We start from the raw sequence: 23084 nt of genomic DNA, 5'->3' as shown, positions 1-23084 counted from the left end.
CAGTCCACCAGATACTGGAACCCCCGTCCTCGGCGTCGGATGTCCATGAGCCGGCGAACCCTCCACTGTGGGTGTCCATCCACCATCTCGGGAGGAGGCGGATCTGGGGCAGGAGGCATCAGGGGACTGAGAGAGACAGGTTTTATACGGGACACATGAAACACAGGATGGATCTGCATGGAGGCTGGAAGCCTTAGACTCACCGCCGTGGGGCTGAGCACCTTCCGGATCTCAAAAGGACCGACGAACCGGGGATTCAGCTTCTTGGCGGTGGATTGAAGTGGGAGATCCTTGGAGGATAGCCACACCCTCTGCCCTGGTTGGTATGCCAGCGCTGGGGTCCGGCGTCAGTTAGCTCCCCGACTGGCGCGCTCCGATGCCTGGAGCAGAGCAGTCCTGGTGATCTCCCAGACACGACGACACCAGTCAAGATGAATCTGCACGGAGGGAACTGCCACTTCCGACTCCTGGGATGTGAAGAGAGGGGGTTGGTAGCCCAGAGATACCTCGAACGGCGAGAGGCCGGTGGCGAAGCTGACCAGGCAGTTGATGGCATACTCGACCCAGGGGAGGAACCGGCTCCAGGATGCAGGCTTCTTGGCGGCAACACACCGGAGAGCAGACTCCACGCTCTGGTTCATTCTCTCCGTCTGCCCGTTAGCCTTTCCTCTGGTTATCACCCACAGTGGCCCCTATTCCCTTACAAAAAGCCTGCCATACCTGGGAGGTGAACTGGGGCCCCCGGTCTGAGACGACGTCCTGGGGAAACCCATGGAGGCGGAACACGTGGCTCATCAGGAGGTCCGCCGTCTTGGGAGCAGATGGAAGCTTGGGAAGGGCCACGAGATGGACCCCCTTGCTGAAACGATCCACCACTGTTAGAATGACTGTGTTTCCCTGGGAGGGAGGAAGGCCAGAGAAGAAGTCCAACGCCACATGGGACCAAGGGCGGCTCGGAATGGGGAGTGGCTGCAGCAGGCCGACGGGTGCTTGGTGAGAGGCCTTGCTGTGGGTGCAGACCGTGCAGGCCATCACAAACTCCCTGACGTCGTTCCTCATGGTGGACCACCAGAACCGACGAGCCAGGAAGGAGAAGGTGCGGTGGACGCCGGGGTGGCAGGCAAACCGGCTAGTGTGGCCCTATTGAAGAACCCGGGACCGGACAGAGTCGGGGACGAAGAGACGATGAAAAGGTACGTTGCTCGGACCAGGATGGAAACGTAAGGCACGCTTGACCACGGTCTCGATGCCCCAGGTAACCACTCCCACCACCCTGGCCTGGGAATGGGAGTCGGATCCTCTGTAGTTGGATCCTCCTTGGTGTGTAGCCGGGACAGAGAGTCGGCCTTCGTGTTGCGGGACCCAGGGCGGAAGGTCAGCGAGAAGTCAAACCGACTGAGGAAGCTGGCCCACCGTGCCTGCCGGCCGTTGAGGCGCGGATGTACGTTAAGTTCTTATAATCCAAATGGTAAATGGTTCCTCTGCCCCCTCCAGCAGAGTAGAAGGCGCATGGATGGACCTTCTGGTCCGTCGCTGACCGCTGAGACAGGATAGCCCCTAGTCCAGTATCCGAGGCATCCACCTCCACGATGAACTGCCTCTTGGGGTCTGGGTGGAGTAAGACCTGGGCGGTGGTGAATCTGTTCTTGAGGGAATGGAACGCAGAGCAGGCCGTTGGAGACCAGTTGAAAGGAAGGGAGGGAAAGGTCAGCTTGGTAAGTGGCTCCGCCACTCGGCTGTAGTTCCGGATGAACCTCCGGTAAAAGTTCGCAAAACCGAGGAAGCTCTGTAGCTCCTTCCGAGAAGAGGGCTCCGGCCACTCTACCATGGCCTGGATCTTGCGGGGGTCGGCTCGGGTCTGGCCGCTCTCCACGATGAAGCCAAGGTAATCAACGGAATCGGAGTGGAAACGGCACTCTGCCTTAATGAAGAGCCGGTTGTGGAGAAGGCGCTCAAGTACTCAGCGGACGTGATGGACATGCTCCTCGAGAGTCCTGGAGAAAATTTGAATGTCGTCGAGGTAGACCACCACAAACTCATCGAGCATGTCACGAAGGACGTTGTTCATGAGCGCCTGGAATACCGCCGGGGCGTTGGTGAGGCCGAACGGCATTACCAAGTACTCGTAATGACCCCGGGGAGTCTTGAAGGCTGTCTTCCACTCGTCACCCTTTCGGATCCGGACCAGATGGTAGGCACTCCGGAGATCCAGTTTAGTGAAGACCGTAGCCTGGGTGAGGGGCTCGAGGGTGGAGTTCATGAGAGGAAGAGGATACTTGTTCTTGATTGTGATATCGTTAAGTTGGCGATAGTCAATACAGGGTCAAGGTCAAGGTCAACTTTATTTATATAGCACATTTAAAACCAACCGAAGTTGCACAAAAGTGCTTCACAATATAAAACAGAGAAATACTAAAAAATACAATATAAAAAACTGAGAAATACTAAAAAAATTTAAAAATACAAAATACAGTATACATATCCGAAATGCAAAGTGGTAAGGCTCCTGGAAGAGACGGTATCCCAACAGAAATGTACCTCTCTTGTTGGGACATAATTGGACCCTTATTACTAAATATGATTTTATACTCAGTCAAGGAGGGGAACTTCCATAAGAACGACAATATTGCACTCATAACAGTCCTCCTTAAAAAAGACAAAGACCCCACCGAGTGCGGTAGTTATAGACCCTTAAGCCTCCTCGGAACCGATATCAAACTGTACTCTAAGGTATTAGCCATCAGATTACAAAAGCATATGACGTCTTTAGTTCATCCGGACCAAACTGGCTTCATAAGAGGCCGCTTGATCACTGATAACATAAGACGATTACTGCACGTACTAGATGCTGACAAGGACGACACCACGCCTAAGGCGATGCTGTCCCTGGATGCAATGAAAGCTTTTGACAGGTTGGAATGGTCGTATCTATGGGCAGTATTAGAAAGGATGGGGTTAGGTAAAGGTTTCATTGATATGATTAAAGTATTATACAAAGACCCATCGGCCATGATTACAACAGGTATAATCACCTCCGGAATCTTTCCGGTATCACGCTCATCTAGACAGGGTTGCCCTCTTAGTCCCGGACTATTCGATCTATCATTAGAGCCTTTAGCACAATATATAAGACAATCCCAATCCATAGAACCAATCGTAATCAAGGGCACACAACAAAAAAATTGTTTATATGCGGACGACGTAATACTGTTCATGCAAAACCCCAACACCACATTGCCTCATCTACTCAAGTTGATTGAGGACTTTGGAGATTTATCGGGATTTAAGATAAATTGGCCGAAGTCGGCTTTCCTTCCACTTAACGCCCCTGCAAAAAGAAATATAACCCTCCCAGAAGAGATACCTATGGTAAAACACTTTAGATGTTTGGGAGTGGAAATATTCCCCACCATAAGACAAACGGTGAAGCACAATTACATAAAAATCCAAAACAAAATCAAAGACGACCTTGACAGGTGGTCAAAACTTAAAAACTCAGTACAGGCACGGATATCAATAGTTAAGATGGACATACTACCTAGAATCAACTTCTTCAGCTCAATGCTACCGTTACCCCCTCCAGAGGGATACTGGAAAAAATTACACTCCTCCACATACAAATTTATTTGGAATAACAAACCACCACGTATAAAAAGATCCACCGCACAGAGAAACAAAGCAGATGGTGGTATGGCATTTCCAGATTTTTTCCACTATTTTAAGGCGTACACTTTAAGACCATTGACAACATGGTTTGATCCCCAAGCATTAGTATCCTGGAGAAATTTTGAAGAAAATATAGTAGCTCCACATAGACTGAAGGACATAGCATACACTAAATTATCAATTAAGCAATGCGAACGGAAATTTGGCCCCATAATTACTCATGCGATCCGGATATGGCGTGAAACACACAAAAAATATTCTAACCCACATAAATGGCATAATCATACTCCCTTATTCAATAACAATGCACTCTTGATTGGAAAACGACCTATACGATTCCCTATATGGGAAAAGCAAGGCATACACTCATTAGGTGATGTTTTCAACAAACAGGGTTTTTGTAGTTATGAAGAAATACGCAAAAAATGTAATCTCACCGAGTCCACATATTATTTTTACGCACAGTTATTGTTATGTTTGAAGGCTCACAGTGTTCCATTAAAGATACCAATTGAACACCACAGATACCACAAATTCTTCTATGAAAGAGAGACATCGAGAGGTTTTGTTTTATCATCAATTACTAACGTCCTCGTATGAAACCCTCCACCTAGACTCAGTCTGGAGGAGGGATATACCGTCCAGACCTGGAAAAAGATTTTGATTGGCAAGAAGCCTGGGCAAATGTTCGATTTACATCAAGGAACCCGGACCATCAACAAATCAATCTTAACTATATTCACAGGACATACTTGACTCCTATAAGACTGAACAGAATGGGTCTTAAACAAGACTCCAAATGCTCCTTATGCACAAATGGGGACGAGGGAACATTTATGCACATGTACTGGGACTGCCCACCAGTTAAGATATTCTGGAAAGAGGTGACCCAGCAATTATCAAATCTCTTAACTCTGAATATACCTGTACACCCCTCTGTATTACTGCTGAATGATGTTTTTGAGTGTGCAGTACATCCACAGCTAAAGAGATTGGTTTTATCGGGTATCACAGTGGCTAAAAAGCTGATAGCATCACGATGGTTCCAACCAGAAAAATTTTGCCGAAAGGTCTGGATTATTACATATCTCGATGTGATTTATCAAGAAATATCTACAGCAAGAATTTTGGGTCTCAATGAATCCAAAATGACAATGTGGTTAGAAGTGGTTGAGAGAATAAAAGCTAGCATATATATATAATGGTAGTGTCTGGTTAGGAGCGAGGGATAATGGATGGATTATCCAATGGGGGGTCCGGGAGGGGGGGGTACGAGCTAGAGCATAGGGTATTAGATAGCAGGTATTAGGGGTATATCCTGTATAATACATTTAACTAAATGGTGATTTCATTGGATGTGCACTGTTAATAATGCTTGTATATCTTATCGTGTGTTGTCATGTTTGTTTATATGTTTGTTTAAAAAATAATAAAAAAATAAAATACAAAAAATACAGTATGCACACTATCAGAGGCTGCAATACATTAAAACAATATAAAAACTGAGAAATACAAAAAAAATACAAAATACAGTATACACAAAATCAGAAGCTGCAATACATTAAAGGGGAACTATTTTACTATTTCTTTCACTATTTGGGCACTTTTACACAATTCCTGTGAGTCTATGGAACACCTCTGTAAGTTTTTTTTTCAAAAAAATGCATTGTTTTGTATTTCTAATCAAGTACTCAAAAACAGCATTTTTCTACCTCAAGATCTTAAGCCGTTTTGAGTCTGGGCTCCAACCACTGTGTGGCCTGGTGCCAACTGCCACACCAACTGCCACATTATTATGCAGCTGAGAAATCTCTGACATCACAGATATGCACATTTTCAGATGACTCAGTTCAGTGAGGGTGAATATTGTGAGAGCAGAATTGGAAGAATGCGCCAATATGAGAATTAGAGACATAGATCCTATTAATATAAGTCCACATAGCTAGGAAACAATGCTAAACACTGAAGAAGGCCATTTATAAGATAGTTCCCCTTTAAAATAATCACGACACGACCAGGGATGTATGGCTTACTAAGCCTCAAAACGCCAAAGAAAATAGGTGAGTCTTTAGCTGAGACCTAATTTGTAGTGGAAGACTGTTCCACAGTTTAGGGGCAGCCACTGCAAAAGCTCGGTCACCTTTTGTTTTTAGTCTAGACCTTGGGACATCTAAAAGTAGTTTGTTTGATGACCTTAGTGCTCTAGCTGGGGTGCAAGCATGGAGAAGTTCAGCTAGGTACTGAGTAACATGTTTTTGACATTATAATGCTGATTGATTGATTAATTGAAAACTTTATTAACAGATTGCAGAATGGGTACAGTACAGTACAGTACAGCTCAATACATACAATTGTTAAGGGGATGCAGACCAGAGAAAGACTTTCGTCTTGTTTACATCAGGGTCCCCCATTTTCAATTCATCATAACATATACTGTACACTGTACAAGCAAAACTGTACATTGGAATATTGACAAAGCCATACTTGGTCATTTACTGTACATTGGAGGGGGTTAGGTTATGACATTTGCAGGGGCCAGTTTCAAATTGCAGTCTCCCGTAGGTGTTCTTTGAGAGTGGTTTTGAAAGTGGGTAGTGATTCACATTCCTTTACAGCTTTGGGTAGGGCGTTCCACATTGATGTGGCATAATTGTGAAACGTGTTTAGTCCCTTGTTTGAGCCGAATCTGGGTTTAACATGATTTGTGGAGCTCCCTCTGGTGTTGTGATCGTGGTATTCACTGACCTTTGGGAAGTATTTTGTACATGGGTACCTTGGTCGTGTAGTGTATCTTGTAGACCAGGCCCATTGCAAGTTGCTGTACTCTGTCGTCTACTCTAAGCCATCCTAGGTTGTCAAAGTGGGCAGGGGTGAGGTGGGTTCTAGGAGTAAGGTCAAGCAGTAGTCTGACCAGTTTGTTTTGAGATGTTTGTAATTTTGTTTTTAGTGCCTTTGAGGTGCTTTGGTACCATGAGGTGCAAACATAGTCGTAGTACCCTTGAATGAGTGCTCCTGCCAGAGTCTTCAGGGTATTCTTGTTTACCAGAGAAGAGATCCGGTACAAGAATCGAGTTCGTTGGTTGACTTTTTTTATTACATTGGATGCCATTTTGTCACAGGAAAGATTAGCCTCTAGGATGGAACCCAGGTAGGTAATTTCATCTTTCCTTGTGACAATATTGTCACCCACTGTAACTGAGAAGCCGTCGGTCTTGCTGAGTTTGTTATTTGAACCGAAGAGAATGGACTCTGTTTTGCCCATGTGTAATGATAGTTTGTTATCAGCGAGCCATATGCAGATTTTGCCTAGTTCCGAGCTGAGGGTTTTTTCAACCTGTAACTTGTTCTTGTCAGAAACCAGCAGGGCTGAGTCGTCCGCAAACAGGAACAAGTTGCAGTCACAAGCTGACGACATGTCATTTGCATAAATTAGGAACAGTAGCGGTCCTAGTATGCTTCCTTGTGGAACACCACAGCTCACTGGGAGGGGGGGATAGGGTACCGTTTACCTCCACCATCTGTTCTCTCCCCTCCAGGTAGGATTGCATCCAGCTCACTGATAGACTATCAAAACCAATTGCTTTGTGTGATTGACACTGTGTCGAAGGCCTTTTGTAGGTCCAGCATGACCATGCCGCAGTATTTGCCCGCGTCCACCTCTTGTTTGATGTGGTCGTTCAAATAGAGAAGGCATGTGTCAGTGGAGTGGGATGTTCTGAAGCCAGATTGGAATTCGTAGATTCGATTTTTTTCCGCTAGGTACTTTTCGACCTGTTCGTATACTATTTTTTCCATGACTTTCGAGATGGAGGTAAGGCTAGAAACAGGGCGGTAGTAGCCTGGGTCTAATTTGCTGCCCTTTTTGTACAGGGGTGTTACTCTCGCAATTTTGAAGTCCTTGGGGACGTGTCCCTGTTTTATGGAGAGGTTTATTATGTGTGTGATGACTGGGGTGATGGCGGCTGCTGAGTCTCTGAGGAATTTGGAGGGGATGTTGTCATGGCCAGTGGCCTTGTTTGGTTGGAGGGCGCTCAGTTTTTTGAGTACCTCAGTTGTTACCATTTCCAGTTTGAAGTCGTCTTTGTGGACCCCTAGGTTCTTGTAGTATGCTACTATGTGTTCTACCCCATAATGCCCTGAGTGGGAGGGTAGTTTGTTTACCAGTGTTGTGGCTATGTTTGTGAAGAAAGTGTTTAAGTAATTGGCTACATCCAGCTTGTCTGTGATGAGCGTGTTGTCCGTCTTTATGTTTATGTTTGAGAATCTGGTTTAAGTTTTTTACTGCAGCCTAGTTGATTATTGAGTAATTTCCAAAGTTCACATGGTTTGTTTTTGTTTTCCTCAGTTTTGTCATTGATGATTTTTTTTTAGCAGTTTTGATCATGGAGTTTGTGTCATGCCAAATCCTCATCATCTCCATAGACAATTACTGTCAATTACTGTCTGGTTCCCCTCAGCCTATAAAACCAGGCTGCAGTGAGGGATCCACTCAGCTGAAAAGATCACTGGCTGCTAAGGAATTTTACATCATGAGAGCCAAGAACAGGGCTGGTAAGATCACCTCTCCCGACCCACCCTGGTCACCAACTCCCCTCTGGCAGGCAATGGAGGACGATACTGCACAAGAACCTCCCACCACAATAACAGCATCTTCCCCAAGGCCATCCGCCTGCTCAATCAGAATCAGAATTAGAATCAGAATCAGCTTTATTGACAATTTTTTCTATTCTGTTACAGCATCGAGGAGTGAAATCAACATAAAGTAGTACAAAAAAGAAGCAATAAAAATAGTGTAAAGATACAAAAAAAATTGCAGCATAGCAATGATAAAAAATTGCATTCATTTACAATACAATAACCACAATGTAGTAGTCACAGTGCGGTGTGGTGGGTGCAAAGTGGCAGTAGAATCAGTGATAAAGTAGCTACCATAACAAACACAGCAGCCGAGCCACAATAACCGAGTCACAATAACCGAGCCACAATAACCGAGCCACAATAACCGAGCCACAATAAAGGCTCCTGACTGAACTTATGAACAATGCCCCCACAGGGCCACATGCCTGAGCTTTGAGTCATTTATGCATATAATTTAAAGGTGCACTGGGTAGTTTTTTTGGGGGAAACTAAACTCTGAAAAGTCTAAATAAATTATGATATATGTTTAGTATTGAATACATAAAGTGTTACAAGAGAAAAACAGGATGTCTGGAGCAGTGTTTGAAACTAGAAATGATCTGTTTGGCTGTGGTGCTCCTATACCCTCCCACCACCTTTACCAAAGAAGAATCGTCTAATAATAATAATAATGGATTGGATTTATATAGCGCTCTTCTCTGACTCAGAGCGCTTCACAGAGTCCATTATTCGTTCATACACAGTCATACCGGTGGTGGTAAGCTACAATTGCAGCCAGAGCTGCCCTGAGGCAGACTCACGGAAGCGTGGCGAATAATCATCGCCTACGGCCCCTCCGACCACCACCAACATTCATTCACATGCATACACATTCATACGAGGCAAGTAGGTTAAGCACAATGTTGGATCACTTTATTTGATAGGGTGATTTTGGGGGATTTTATTGAGATTATAAACAATATTCAAACATTTATAACTAGTTATTGTCATTGTATATGTCATTGTATATGTCATTTTCATCATTTTAAAACTACCTGTTGCAGCTTTAACCTGTTAAGCTGTAGCCCTATTTTCAGAAATTTCGCCTAAAGGTACATGCCTAAGTAAATGGAAGATTGCTCCACTTCTACAAGGTCAATTAGCATGTTCTTGGTATCTAGGAACATCTAGGGACCTGGGGGTATGTATTTTCCTTATTATTTTGACCAAATCTTTTTTTTTTCATTTTTTCCAAACAAGAAACAACACAGCACAATAATGACAATAATACATAACAGACATCCAAGAACACAAACTAACACAACAATGACTAGACAATAAATTAGACCTATATATATTGGATACACAACCAGTAAAAAAAAAGTTGTCACAGAGAAAAGGATAACAAAATAAAATCTTTACTATAAAAAAGTGCTCACCGAGCCCCCTCCACCTCCAGGTCCGGCAACCGCAAGCCACAGTCCCGGAGGACCCACAGCCCGGCCCCCCCGCGAGCCAAAGCACCATGCCTCTTTAGTGCCTCGACATGCAGAGACCCCGAACCACGGCCCCCCCCAGCCAGAACCCACGATCACCAGACCCAGATCAGAAGGGGGTCAGAAAATATACATAGGATCAATATTGAATGAAAAAAAATAAACAAAATAAAAATAAAAAAAACCACCATAACCATCAACATACATGAATATTTGCTTGTTCGCTCGTGCCATTTATGGCGGTTAGTGCGAGTTCTCTGGGTATCACGCCAAATCTGGATCACATGTGTGATCAGAGGGCCAAATCGTAATTTGCATTATTTAATTGAGATGTTGGTGTACACGATATCTTGAAGTCTGTGTGGGGACACCATCTCCTCCTCCAATGGACGCCAGGAAACAGCCGCTTGAGCGTCAAACCACGTGATAAGAGGTCTTAGAGAGTATGCTTGGAAATAATATTTGAAGTCCGGAAATGCCAAACCCCGTCCAATTTACTCCTCTGTGCAGTGGTTCTTTTTAAGCGTGGGCGTTTGTTATTCCAGACAAATTTATATGCAGCAGAGTGCAGTTTTTGCCAGTAACCAACAGGAGGAGACAACGGAAGCATGGAGCTAATAAAATTTATTCTAGGTAAGACATTCATCTTAATTATTGAGGCGCGGGCCTGTAATGAGTTCTTTAATTTGGACCACCTGTCAAAATCCTTCGCAATCCTGACACCCAAGCTGGAGTAGTTATACTTTACAGTCTGGTTAATAGTCGGGAATATTTCAACCCCAAGGCATTTAAAGTGATCTATCATCATCTCCATAGACCATATTCACACAGCGGCCATTTTGCTCTTATGTTATGCACCTGAGCATGACACGAGAACAAAATGGCCACTGTGTGAATATGGTCAATTACCGTCTGGTTCCCCTCAGCATCTAAGACCAGGATGCAGCGAGAGATCCGCCCAGCTGAGAAGATCATGGCTGCCATCTAAGGAATTTTACATGAGAGCCAAGAACAGGGCTGGTAAGATCACCTCTGACCTGACCCACCCTGGTCACCAACTCCCCTCTGGCAGGCGATGGAGGACGATACGCACCAGAACCGCACCACAATAACAGCTTCTTCCCCAAGGCCATCCGCCTGCTCAATCAGAATCAGAATTAGAACCAGAATCAGCTTTATTGTCGCATCTTTCACGTCTTTCATCTGAAAAGTCGAAATAATGTAGGATATGTTTAGTATTGAATACATAAAGTGTTACAAGAGAAAAACTGCATCCCTGGAGCATTGTTTGAAACTAGAAATTTTTGGCTGTGGTGTACCTACCCTCCCACTACATTTACCATATTTACTGTATTTACCATACAAAGAAGCATACTCTAAACACATGTTCTAGCAGTTTAATACAGGTATAGATTGTAAAAGATGTGTATGGTCACAAATCTTGAAGATTGGTCGTGACGTATCAAAATATAAGCGTTTTATTGCATAAAACGCATAATAAACTAAGGCTTGGTTCCAGAGTCGTTCACTATGACAAGATACGACCTGGTAATTCCATAAAGGTGATCAAACAACTTTGAATTATTTCTATTTCTAAATCAGCATTTCTCATCCGGTCTCTGCTGGATTGGTCTGGGTCGCCGTGGCAACCGCTTCTTTGTCTGTTCTGGTTTTCTGTGTGTCTCCGTCGGTCTGTGTTTCTGTCTGTTCTGTGTGTCCCAGCGCCCCCTTTTATGAGAGAGCCTGGAGTATCTGCGTGATGTCACAGGAAGTGACATCAAGGAGACGTTTCTTCCAATCAGTGGCTCTCTTAGTTCAATTTGAAAAAAGGGGCCGTCTCTAGCAACCCAACGGCTTCTATTCTTTGTTCCAAATCTCAGAATAGATTTACCGTCCAATTTACTTAATAGTTTTGTTATTTAATTCAAGATTTATATTTTCTAATTGGTGTTTACCAGATGAACACAGACATACCATTTTTGACTCATTTCTCTTTATGCTCGACGAGAATCACAGTTTTTATCCTTAAGTCCACTCACATATTTTCTAATAATAATGTTTTTAACTTAAATCAGTATCTAGTCTAAACAGTTAGTATTCATACCATTTTAAGTAATGACAATTTGGTTCAGAAGATGCTTAATTTCAAAACCCTGTGATTCTAATCGTAAACATTTCATATTTAATATCATTGCATTCAGTATAATTAGCACATCATAACAGGAATATTTGCAGTTCAATTTAAGCTAATATTGAGTATAGAAAATACATTTGAAAGTGTACTGTAATACTGGAACATAGTCCCTCCTTCTGCAGCTGTCTCTCAGGTTGTGTCACAAGAGACCTCAGCAGATAACAGGGACATGTTATCTACCCACTCCATTGTCTCAGCTGTTGGCCAACACTATATGTAAATTGATCTATGGTGACCACAGCTCAACCCGTCTCTTAACACACATACTATGCTCTCTTGGGAACCAGGTTCCTTAGGCTATGGTTAGACTAGTGTATTCCTGGCGTTTTTTTATACGTTTTTGACGACGTTTCATGTCCTATCTACACAGAAATGCGTTTTTTGGCGTTTTTTTGTGGATACGGCTGAAACGCAAAATTGTGTTTGCGTTTGGAGATACGCAAAAAAAACGCCAGGAATACAGCGTGTAGTCAGCACGGAGCAGTTGTTGCGAAAACGCCCATGCGCAGTAGATACCATCTGCGTGCCCTTCCTGTGTACAGTGTGTGTGTTTGGGACAGAGCTCCGTGTCCCAAATAGCTTCAGCTACCATGTGTTGTCAAGTTATTGTTATAAGGACCCCAGTCCAAGCTACAACAGTCTGCATTCCCTTAACAATTGTTTGTATTGAGCCGTATTGTATTGTACCCATATGCAATATGTTAAATAAAGTTTACATCCATTCATTCTGCTAGCATTACCGATTGCATGAGCAGCTGGCTAACGTGAGCTATCAGGATTCAGACCCTGTTAGCTCAGAGTTCCTCTTTCAACTTAAGAAGCATTAAACAAAATGGCCCAGTCATCTATTCACCTTTGTTTAATACACACAGCGTTGTCTCTAATGTTATCGAACTACTGATAGCTCGCGATATCATCAGTTTTGATGCTGGCTAAGTAGCGTGAGCTAACGTTAGCTTCTAGCCACAATGCTATATTGTTATAATGGCATACTCCATTGACGTTAGCATGCAGCTAACAATGCTACAATGCTACCGATCGTTTTTTAGCCTAAACTATCCGCTCTTGGTGGTCACTTGTGTTGATGTTAGTTTTGTTTCATCAACAAATGACAGGCAGAACACACAGTGAATGTATCCGTTTTGTTTATTGCACTTTTATTAGGCTTTGCTGAAAAATTATTGCTGCATTGAGTAAAGCAAGATGGTGGCGCGGCATAGGCGCCTGCCTTATTGACATTTTCTTTGCTGGAGCTTCCACCAGGAAGTGTATTGGCACATTCGTTCTGATTGGTTGAAATTGCCTTCATGTTTGCCACCTACTGCCACCTACTGCTTTGGCAGTGTACTACATCAGTGTGCTCTGGTGACAAAAACGAAAAAAAAAACGAAAGTGTGACTCGAGGCGCATGACGTCGCGGCGATACGCGGCGATGCGTATAAGAAAACAATACGAAGATGATACGAAAGGTGTAACCTCAGCCTTAGTCAAAATGAGGTTACAAGTATTTTTGATTGTTAAACCATTAACCATTGATTGTTAAAGACTAGAAATATAAAGCATTCATATTCCACACCATTCTAGTAGTACTTACTAAATTAAATGACTATGATTATTTGCAGAGTTAAATTTAGCATAATCAACCATCTCTGGCAATTTGATGTCATTGCATTTACTTTACATTGACAGCTCATAACATTAGCATTTACATTTAGTTTTATCCAAAGTGACTTACAAGTTCTGTGTACAACAGGTCAGCAGGAAGGGTACAACTTTTAGTAACAATGTTCATCAAACAGTGTTGAAACGTGGGTGCTACAGTCTTGAGTGCATATTAGGTATAATATAGACAAGGAAGAGTATTTAGTGGCAAAGTGCATGATAGGAGTTGCTATGATGCGTATATTTCATTGTATGTTAAAGACAGAGTCTGTGTTTTTTCTTTTTATATATATATATGGGATATATTCCTCATACGTTCTTGAATAGTTTAACCTGTTGATGAATAAAACAAGTTTCTATTACTATCGTGGGGCTACTCATTTGTTTACATTTGGATCACTGATTGGGCTTCTTTTTATTTATTTTTAACTTTTTCTCCTCCTGTTTTTCTGTGTTTTTCTCCCATCCCAATTTAGTCGTCATACCAATTCCCTCCTCCCCTTCCTGGTCGTTGCTCGCATGTGCCCCCCACTGGTCGGTCTAGGGAGGGTTGATAGATACTATCGCATGTCCCCTCCGATACATGCAGAGTCAGCCAGCCACTTCTTTTCACCTGCCAGCGCGGACTCTCATTGGTGAGGTGTAACGTGTGTGAGGCTCACACTACCCTCACCATCTCCCTTCCTCGCTGTGCAGGCACCCTGACTGACCTGTACGACCAGATTACCACCCACCGGCTTCCCTCCCGCTGATCTCTGCCAATTGAGCCAGTATGACGGCCGGCCAAGCCGGAGGCAACGCTGACAGCCGGATTCGATACCAGTGTCTTTCGCGTTGGTGACGAGCGCTTAGTCCGCTGCGCCACCCAGCGCCTGGGCTTTTAAAGAGGTGAAGGATATGGTCAATATTGTATTGTGTGAGAATAAATATGCTATATGCTATTATATCATGTTTTGTGGGAAATGTTTGTCCTTTTTTGCATAAAATAATTGCTAGCATTATGCTACCTTGTGTCATTATCTTAAATGTCATTTTGTGAGAGTCATATGAGTGAATAATTCCTATGGTATATTTTCATAACTGAATAAACAAACTGTCCTCAGTGGAAAATTGTATCCATGGAACACAGTAAGAAGCTAGAAAGCCTCCTGAAAGGTTGCTTTACAATTTTGTCAACAAACTATTCTAGGCTTACATTTGACATTACATTAACACTTTCAGTGCCCAGCAGGGGGCACACATTTAGTGCTTGAATGACCACCATCCACTTCAATGTTAACGTTAATATCGCCTAATCTATGTTTTAAATTATGGCTATGTGTCTACTCTGCCCGTCGCTTATCAATGACTCATTTTCCAGTCAACATTGTCGAAGCGGATTTTTTTTTATCGGTTCATTTCCGTTTATAGCATTTTGAAAAGCCCTCGTTTTCAAGAAGAAGAAAAAAGATTCTGTGATAAACGCCCTGGAACTGGAATATTCTAGAACGTTGTCATTTTTCGGCCTATTTATGAATCGTTTTCAAATAAACGCTAGATTATTGATAGTATATGTGTACGTATGCACGCTGGTGCCGCAAGCTGAAAATCGATTCTCTTAGTTCCTGATCGCTCGCACAGTCAAACAGCCATATCACACATAGGGGAAAAGCGTATATCTCCGTGAAAACAGGTCTGATTATCCTAAGACTGGTAAAATAGATTCCTTACCTGAGATCAGATGGTATCCAAAAAGATTATTCCAATTCCTGATCGCCATTCCAAAAATCGATCCTTTTATTGATCCAATGCTACGTACTGTAAAGACATATTACACGCTGTTCTGAGGGTCCACAATGAATCTGATCGGCTCCGGTTACATGCGTGAGAAGTAAAATGTGGATTCCGGATTTTTTTTTTCTCATCCATTTTCATTGAGTCCATTCCAAAAGGGTGCATTACCATCTGGGAGACTATAGGGGGCGCTTTTTTCACATCTGAGCGCCTGGTGGGGCTGGTTTACCAACGGTAGACTCAGTTGATGAAATATGAATTCAGATTGCTAATAAAAAAATAAAACGATATTTCTCGTTGTGGGCACTCAATGGGGGGGCTGATAACACGAGTTATGTCGTGATGGGCATTCAAAGTGTTAATGGGGACCTGCATTGCTATTCCTAGCACTATTTGGGCAACTTTACACAATTCCTGTGAGTCTATTGAAGACATCTGTAAGGTTTTTTTTTTCAAGAAAATGCATTGTTTTATATTTCTTATCAAGTACTCAAAAGCCTCATTTCACAGCATCAGTATTTCAGGCTGTGATGGCCTGGCTCCACCCATAAGCACTTTGAGTGACAGTCATCCACACAGTATGCGACTGGTAGACAGAGAGAGATATACTGAGGCACGGAGGAGCGATCTCTCCTCTCTCTCTCTCTCCCTCCCTCTCTATCTCTCTCTCCCTCTCTCTCTCTATCTCTCTCTCTCTCTCTCTCTCCCAGCGACTGGCAGACAGAGAGAGATAGAGAGAGACTGAGGCACTGAGCACTGTGTAAACAAGCACACGCAGACGCGGGCTCTCGAGCGATCTATCCTCTTTCTTTCTCTCTCTCCCTCCCTCTCTCTCTCTCTCCCTCTCTGTCTCTCCCTCTCTCTCTCTCTCTCTCTCTCTCTCCCTCGCAGAGTGCAGTCGAGGTGTCGGATTACACTATCTGCCTCGCTGTTGGAGGAAGTGATTTCCACTCGCTCTGCTATCGCTATCTGTGTGGGCTGCCTAGGTTGTGGGCGGGCATTGGCTCCAACCACAGAGCCAATCGGATCACTATCCTCTTCCCCAGCGCCACGTGACGTCACCATGCGAGTCAAATCAGATTGACCTGATTAAAATGGACCAGGAAATGAATGACCTGAATGACGGCAATCCGCCAATATGGTATTTAGAGACACAAACACATTGATACTAACTCCTATTACTATAATACAATGCTAAACACCGAAAAAAGACATTTATAATGCATGTCACCTTTAAATGTCCTTTGAAGGCTCTGCACCTTTAAATAATAGAGATGGAATCAATCTGATCAATCCTCAAGATGGAATCAATCGTAATGATGTAACTAGATGATGTCTACTCGACTTGATCAATTGGATATTTAAATTTACAAAAAATACAAAGATTTGAGTGATAGTATATTATTAAATATTTTAGCATAATCCATTTGATATATATAATTTATTATTAGTTATCATGGTGATCTTCTTAAAAGGAACAATAAACATTCAGAAGGCACAATGATGACCATGGGGAGAGGAATAGCGAGCTTGTTAACAGATTTGGCAATGGGGCGACAATAATGTATACAAGAGGCATGGTATTCTATCTTTGGCCTTGCTCTGCTGGCAGCGGTTTATTTATCACGTTGTCTCATAATACAGCAGCACATATGATCTCCTCTCCTGGAGGGGCAGAAGTGAGAAGAAGGAACAGTAGGAGAAGGTTTATATAGTCCCAACCGGGTGTAGACAGTAGACGCTCCGCCTACAGCGCTCTCCAGTGGACACAGATATACATGCAGTCATGAGGGCAGTAGAGAGCAATTACAGTCAGTTACAACCATACATACACCCTCTATATTCAACAGAGCTCTGAGTGAGCACATGATATCATCAGTTCCACTGATGGTATATAGATGTGAATCAAAGCATTAATCAAATACACTTATGTATTTTTAATGCTGGAACATTGTAAACTGTCATTAACCCTTTCACTACCACACTACAGAAGGTTAACCCTTTACTATCACACTACAGACTGTTAACCGTCTGTAGTGTGATAATAAAGGGTTAACCTTCTGTATTGACGCAGTGAAAGGCTTAACCATTTGGTAGTGCGGTAGTGAAAGGGTTAAGACTTAAGACTTGGGATAACATAAGCTGTCTGACATTAAGATTTAGACTGTCATTAAGACGTACACCCTTTTGCTGGGATAACATATGCTGTCATTAAGACTTAGACTCACTTGCTGGGATAACATAAGCTGTCATTAAGACTTAGACTCACTTGCTGGGATAACATAAGCTGTCATTAAGACGTACACTCTTTTGCTGGGATAACATAAGCTGTCATTAAGATGTAGACTCTTGCTGGGATAACACAAGCTGTCAAGTATGTGGAACATGTATTTATCTTAATAAAATTTAATTGAGAGAAAAAAAATTCATAATTATGTCTGAAGATGTGAGGGTTAAATCAACATAATCTATTAAATTTAATTTTGTTCTTTTGCTGGGATAACATAAGCTGTCATTAAGACAGACTCTCTTGCTGAGATAACATAAGCTGTTATTAAGACTTAGACTGTTGCTGGAATAACAAGCTGTCATTAAGACGTATACTCTTTTGCTGGGATAACATAATTATGTCTGAAGATGTGAGGGTTAAATCAACAATCTATTCAACTTTATAGATTTTTTTTTAAATCTTTTTTTTTTTAACAAATGTTTTTTATTTGTCCCCCCTTTTTTTTTTTTTACATAAAACCAGACACACAATACATAAACAATGGAAATCCACAATAAATCACAGGACTATGATTGACACAATAATGAAATTAATGACAGTCCAGTACTTAAATCAAAATAAATGTAAATTAAAAGATTTACCCGTAATAAATGCAATACAATACCTATGCTCTTGCTCGCTCCCCCCCCCCCCCCCCCCCAGGACCCCTTTTTGGACAATCCATCCATTATTCCGTTTAACACCAGGAATTACAAATTCATATGCTAACCTTTATCCTCTCCACCACCTCTAACCAGATTGCTATACTGGCTTCACTAACACCTAAAATTCTTGCTGTAGATATCTCTAGATAAATCACATCGAGATAGGTAAGAAGTTGAACCCATACCTTCCGGCACATTTTATCCGGTTGAATCCAGCGTGATGCCATCAGCTTTTTAGCAGCCGTAAGACCGGACAAAATTAGTCTCTTTACCTGTATAGAGGCTGCTAACTGAGAAACATCATTCAACATCAATACAGAAGGCAGTACAGGTATGGTCAGAGATAAAAATTCTGATAATTGCGTGGTTACTTCTTCCCAGAATGTCTTAACCGGAGGGCATTCCCAATACATATGCATAAATGTACCAATATCACCGTTTAAACATAAGGAGCATCGAGAGTCTTGTTTAAGCCCCATTAGAAACAAACGTCTAGGAGTTAAGTAAGTCCTATGAATAAAATTAAGATTAATCTGTTGATGATCCGGGTTACGTGATGAAAGCCGTACGTTTGCCCAAACTTCATCCCAATCAAAATCTACTTCCAAGTTTGGTATATCCCAGTCTAGAGGAAGGACCTCATATGAGGACGTAAGTAAGTGACGATAAAACTCAGATACAAAGCCTCTCGATGTTTCCTTTTCATAAAAGAATTTGTGATATCTGTGGTGTTCAAGCGGCACCTTTAATGGAACTCCATGAGCCTTTAAAGCTGCTCTTAATTGTAGATAGAAATAAAAAGTGGATTTGGTGAGGTTAAATTTGTTATATATATCTTCAAAGTTGCAAAAACCCTGATCGTTGAAAACATCCCCCAATGTATGTATGGCTTGTATGCAGGGGCGTACCTTCCTACAGGCGATATAGGCGGTCGCCTAGAGTGCCACCCAGAGGGGGCCGCCAAAAAAAAAAAAAAAAAAATGTCTGTGCAGTTTTGGCGCCGCCCTCTATATCTGCAACCATTATTTTTACATAAAAAAATCCTAACAAAAGGGAAAATGAGCCAAAAATCTAAAACGGTCGGTCGGTCTGAGCCTCAGCTTTAGGTGTTCACAGTCAGAACATGCTAGAGCGCTGTGCATTGATGGGTATCGGTCAAGTGTTTATAGAATTGAGCGTTGAGGAAAGAAAGACTAATGTTAGAGAACTATGAAGAGGCAAAAGCCATCCGGCCATCCAGTTTAAAAAGAGAAGAAAAGAAGAAGACGAGAAACGTGCCAAGGTGAAAGGTATGCAATTTTGTACAACTTCCAAGACCTGCCACACCAAGAGCTGATGAAGCAAGCAGAGGCACTTGTACACAGCTTAAACCATGGAGGGCAATCTTACATAAATACATAATTTTCTTTTAAAGCAAATGTGCACGTTATTTTATTGTTTGTTATTATTATTATTATTATTATTATTATTATTATTATTATTATTATTATTATTATTATTATTATTATTATTATTATTATTATTATTATTATTATTATTATTATTATTATTATTATTATTATTATTGTGTGTTAGCTAAGTTGTTTATTTGTTTTAATTCTTTAGTGTGCATTTTACATTTATTCTTAGCTCTTGTTCTTGCTTGTAAAAAATAAAGGTGCAGTACTTTACTGTATAACTGTTAACCCTTTCACTGCAACACGACGGAGGGTTAACCCTTTACTATCACACAACCGACGGTCGTGAAAGGGTTAACCTTCGGTGTATTGTCGCAGTGAAAAGGGTTAACCGGTTGGTAGCGCAGCAATGTTTAGATTTTTTTGGGGGGGGGAGGCTCAGACCGACCGACCGTTTTAGATATTTGGCTCATTTTCCCTTATGTTAGAATTTTTTTTATGTAAAAATAATGGTTGCAGATATAGAGGGGTGCGCCAAAACTGCACAGAGCAAAAAAAAATAAATCTCGCCTAGGGCGCCAAATGTGCTAGGTCCGCCCCTGCTTGTATGCCCTTCTTTTCCCATTTGGTGAATCTGATAGGTTGTTGTGAGAGAGAGGTTAGGGATGCACATTGTGTCAGACCTTATAAGGGCATATAGCCACGCCCCTTTTAGTTTGATTGGTTGTAGCCACGCCCCCCTTTGAGATGATTTATGGTCCCCTACGTTCCGCCCCCTTTTCTTATTGGTCGAGGATTCAAGGAGGCGGGACATCCGGTTTCGAGGGGAGGGACATCCGGTTTTAGGAGCGGAGGGACATCTGGTTACGGAAGGGGAGGGGTTTTCAGAATTTTTTTCAAAATACAAGTTTTTTTTTTTTCAAAATAAAAGTTTTTCAAAATAAAATATTCAAAAATACGTTTTTTTTTAGTGTCAGAAATTAAAGATTCAAAACGTTTTTTTATTTTCAATTTTCAGAATGTGTGTATTCCAAGGTTTTCAGATTAAACATTTCACAAATTGTATTTTGCATTTGGCATTTGGCATTAAGAAAACACACACACACTTTAAATGTTTATTCTGAAAACCTTGGAATACACATATACATATTGTGAAGATATTGTATTTTTCTTAAGACCTTGGAATGCACACATTCTTAAGAAACTGACATTTGAAATGTTTATGTCCACACAAATACATATTGTGAAGAAACACTAATACATATTCTTAAGATACACAAATACATATTGTGAAATGTTTATTCTGAAAACCTTGGAATACACAAATACAATCTTAAGAAACAGACATTTGAAATGTTTATGTCCACACAAATACATATTGTGAAGATATTGTATTTTTCTTAAGACTTTTGGAATACACAAATACAAATATTATTGTGAAATGTTTAATCTGAAAACCTTGGAATACACACATTCTGAAAATTGAAAATAAAAAAAAGTTTTGAATCTTTTATTTCTGACACTAAAAAAAAATATTTTTGAATCTTTTATTTTGAAAAACTTTTATTTTGAAGAAGAAAAAATTTAAAAAAAAACTTTTATTTTGAAAAAAATTCTGAAAACCCCTCCCCTTCCGTAACCAGATGTCCCTCCCCTCCTAAAACCGGATGTCCCTCCCCTCGAAACCGGATGTCCCGCCTCCTTGAATCCTCGACCAATCAGAAAAGGGGGCGTGACTTAGGGGGTCATAAATCATGGCGTAAATCAGGCGTGGCTACAATCAATCAAACTAAAAGGGGCGTGGCTATATGCCCTTATAAGGTCTGACACAATGTGCATCCCTAACCTCTCTCTGTTATGCAATAAGGAGTGCATTGTTATTAAATAGGGGAGTATGACTATGCCATTTATGTTGGTTAGTACATTTTTTCTGTGTCACGCCATATCCGAATCACATGTGTAATAAGAGGGCCAAATTTCAAGTTGCATTGCTTAATTGATAAGTTGGTGTATACTACATCCTGCACTCTATGTGGTGCCACTATGTTCTCCTCTAATGGTCTCCAGGATACAGATGCTTGAGAATCAAACCAGGTGATCAGTGGTCTTAAAGAGAACGCTTTAAAATAGTAGCTGAAATCTGCGAATGCTAATCCCCCGTCGGCTTTATTTCTCTGTGCAGTGGATCTTTTTATTCGTGGAGGTTTATTGTTCCAAATAAATTTATATGCGGCGGATTGTAATTTTTGCCAGTAACCAACAGGGGGGGGGGGGGGGGGGGGGGGGTAACGGCAACATTGAACTGAAAAAGTTGATTCTAGGCAAAACATCCATCTTAACTATTGATGCTCGGGCCTGTACTGAGTTTTTTAGTTTTGACCACCTGCCGAAGTCGTCTGTGATCCTATCTAGGAATCCGGCATAATTATACTTCACCGTTTGGCAAATTGTGGGAAATATCTCAACTCCAAGACATCTAAAGTGTTCTACCATTGGTATATTTTCTGGGAGTGAGGTAGCCTTCGCAGTCACATTAAGTGGAAGGAAGGCCGATTTTGGCCAGTTTATCTTAAATCCCGATAGATTGCCAAAATCATCTATTACCTTGAAAAGATGAGGTAGGTGGTAGGGTTTTGCATGAACATTATTATATCGTCCGCATATAAACTGATATGATGCTGTGTGCCCTTAATTGAGATCGGCTCTATGGATTGGGATTGTCTTATATACTGTGCCAGAGGTTCTAGAGATAGAGCAAACAGTCCGGGACTAAGAGGACAACCCTGTCTGGACGAGCACGACACAGGGAAGTTTGGGGAGGTGAATTTCCCTGTTATAATCATGGCCGACGGATCTGTGTATAGTACTTTGATCATATTAATAAATCCATCTCCTAACCCCATCCTTCCAAGTACTGCCCATAAATAAGACCATTCCAACCTATCAAAGGCCTTCATCGCATCCAAGGATAATACAGCTACAGGAAGTACAGCTTATTTGCTGGCTTCTATCACATGCAGTAACCGTCTAATATTATCCGTGATCAGGCGGCCTCTTATAAAGCCTGTCTGATCAGGATGAACTAAAGATGTCATATGCTTTTCTAGTCTGATGGCTAGAACCTTAGCATACAGCTTAATATCGGTTCCGAGGAGGCTTAAGGGTCTATAACTACCACAGTCGGTGGGGTCTTTATCTTTTTTAAGGAGGACCGTTATAAGTGCCATATTAACGTCCCTGGGGAAGTTCCCCTCTTTGATTGCGTATAAAATCATGTCAAGTAATAGGGGTCCGATTACATCCCAACATGAGAGGTACAGTTCTGGTGGGATACCATCCCATCCA

Source organism: Notolepis coatsorum (genome assembly GCF_963971535.1).
Source record: "Notolepis coatsorum genome assembly, chromosome: 1".
In the NCBI taxonomy this organism is placed as follows: domain Eukaryota; kingdom Metazoa; phylum Chordata; class Actinopteri; order Aulopiformes; family Paralepididae; genus Notolepis; species Notolepis coatsorum.
The sequence above is the reverse complement of the archived record's forward strand: the minus strand, read 5'-3'. Positions refer to the sequence as shown.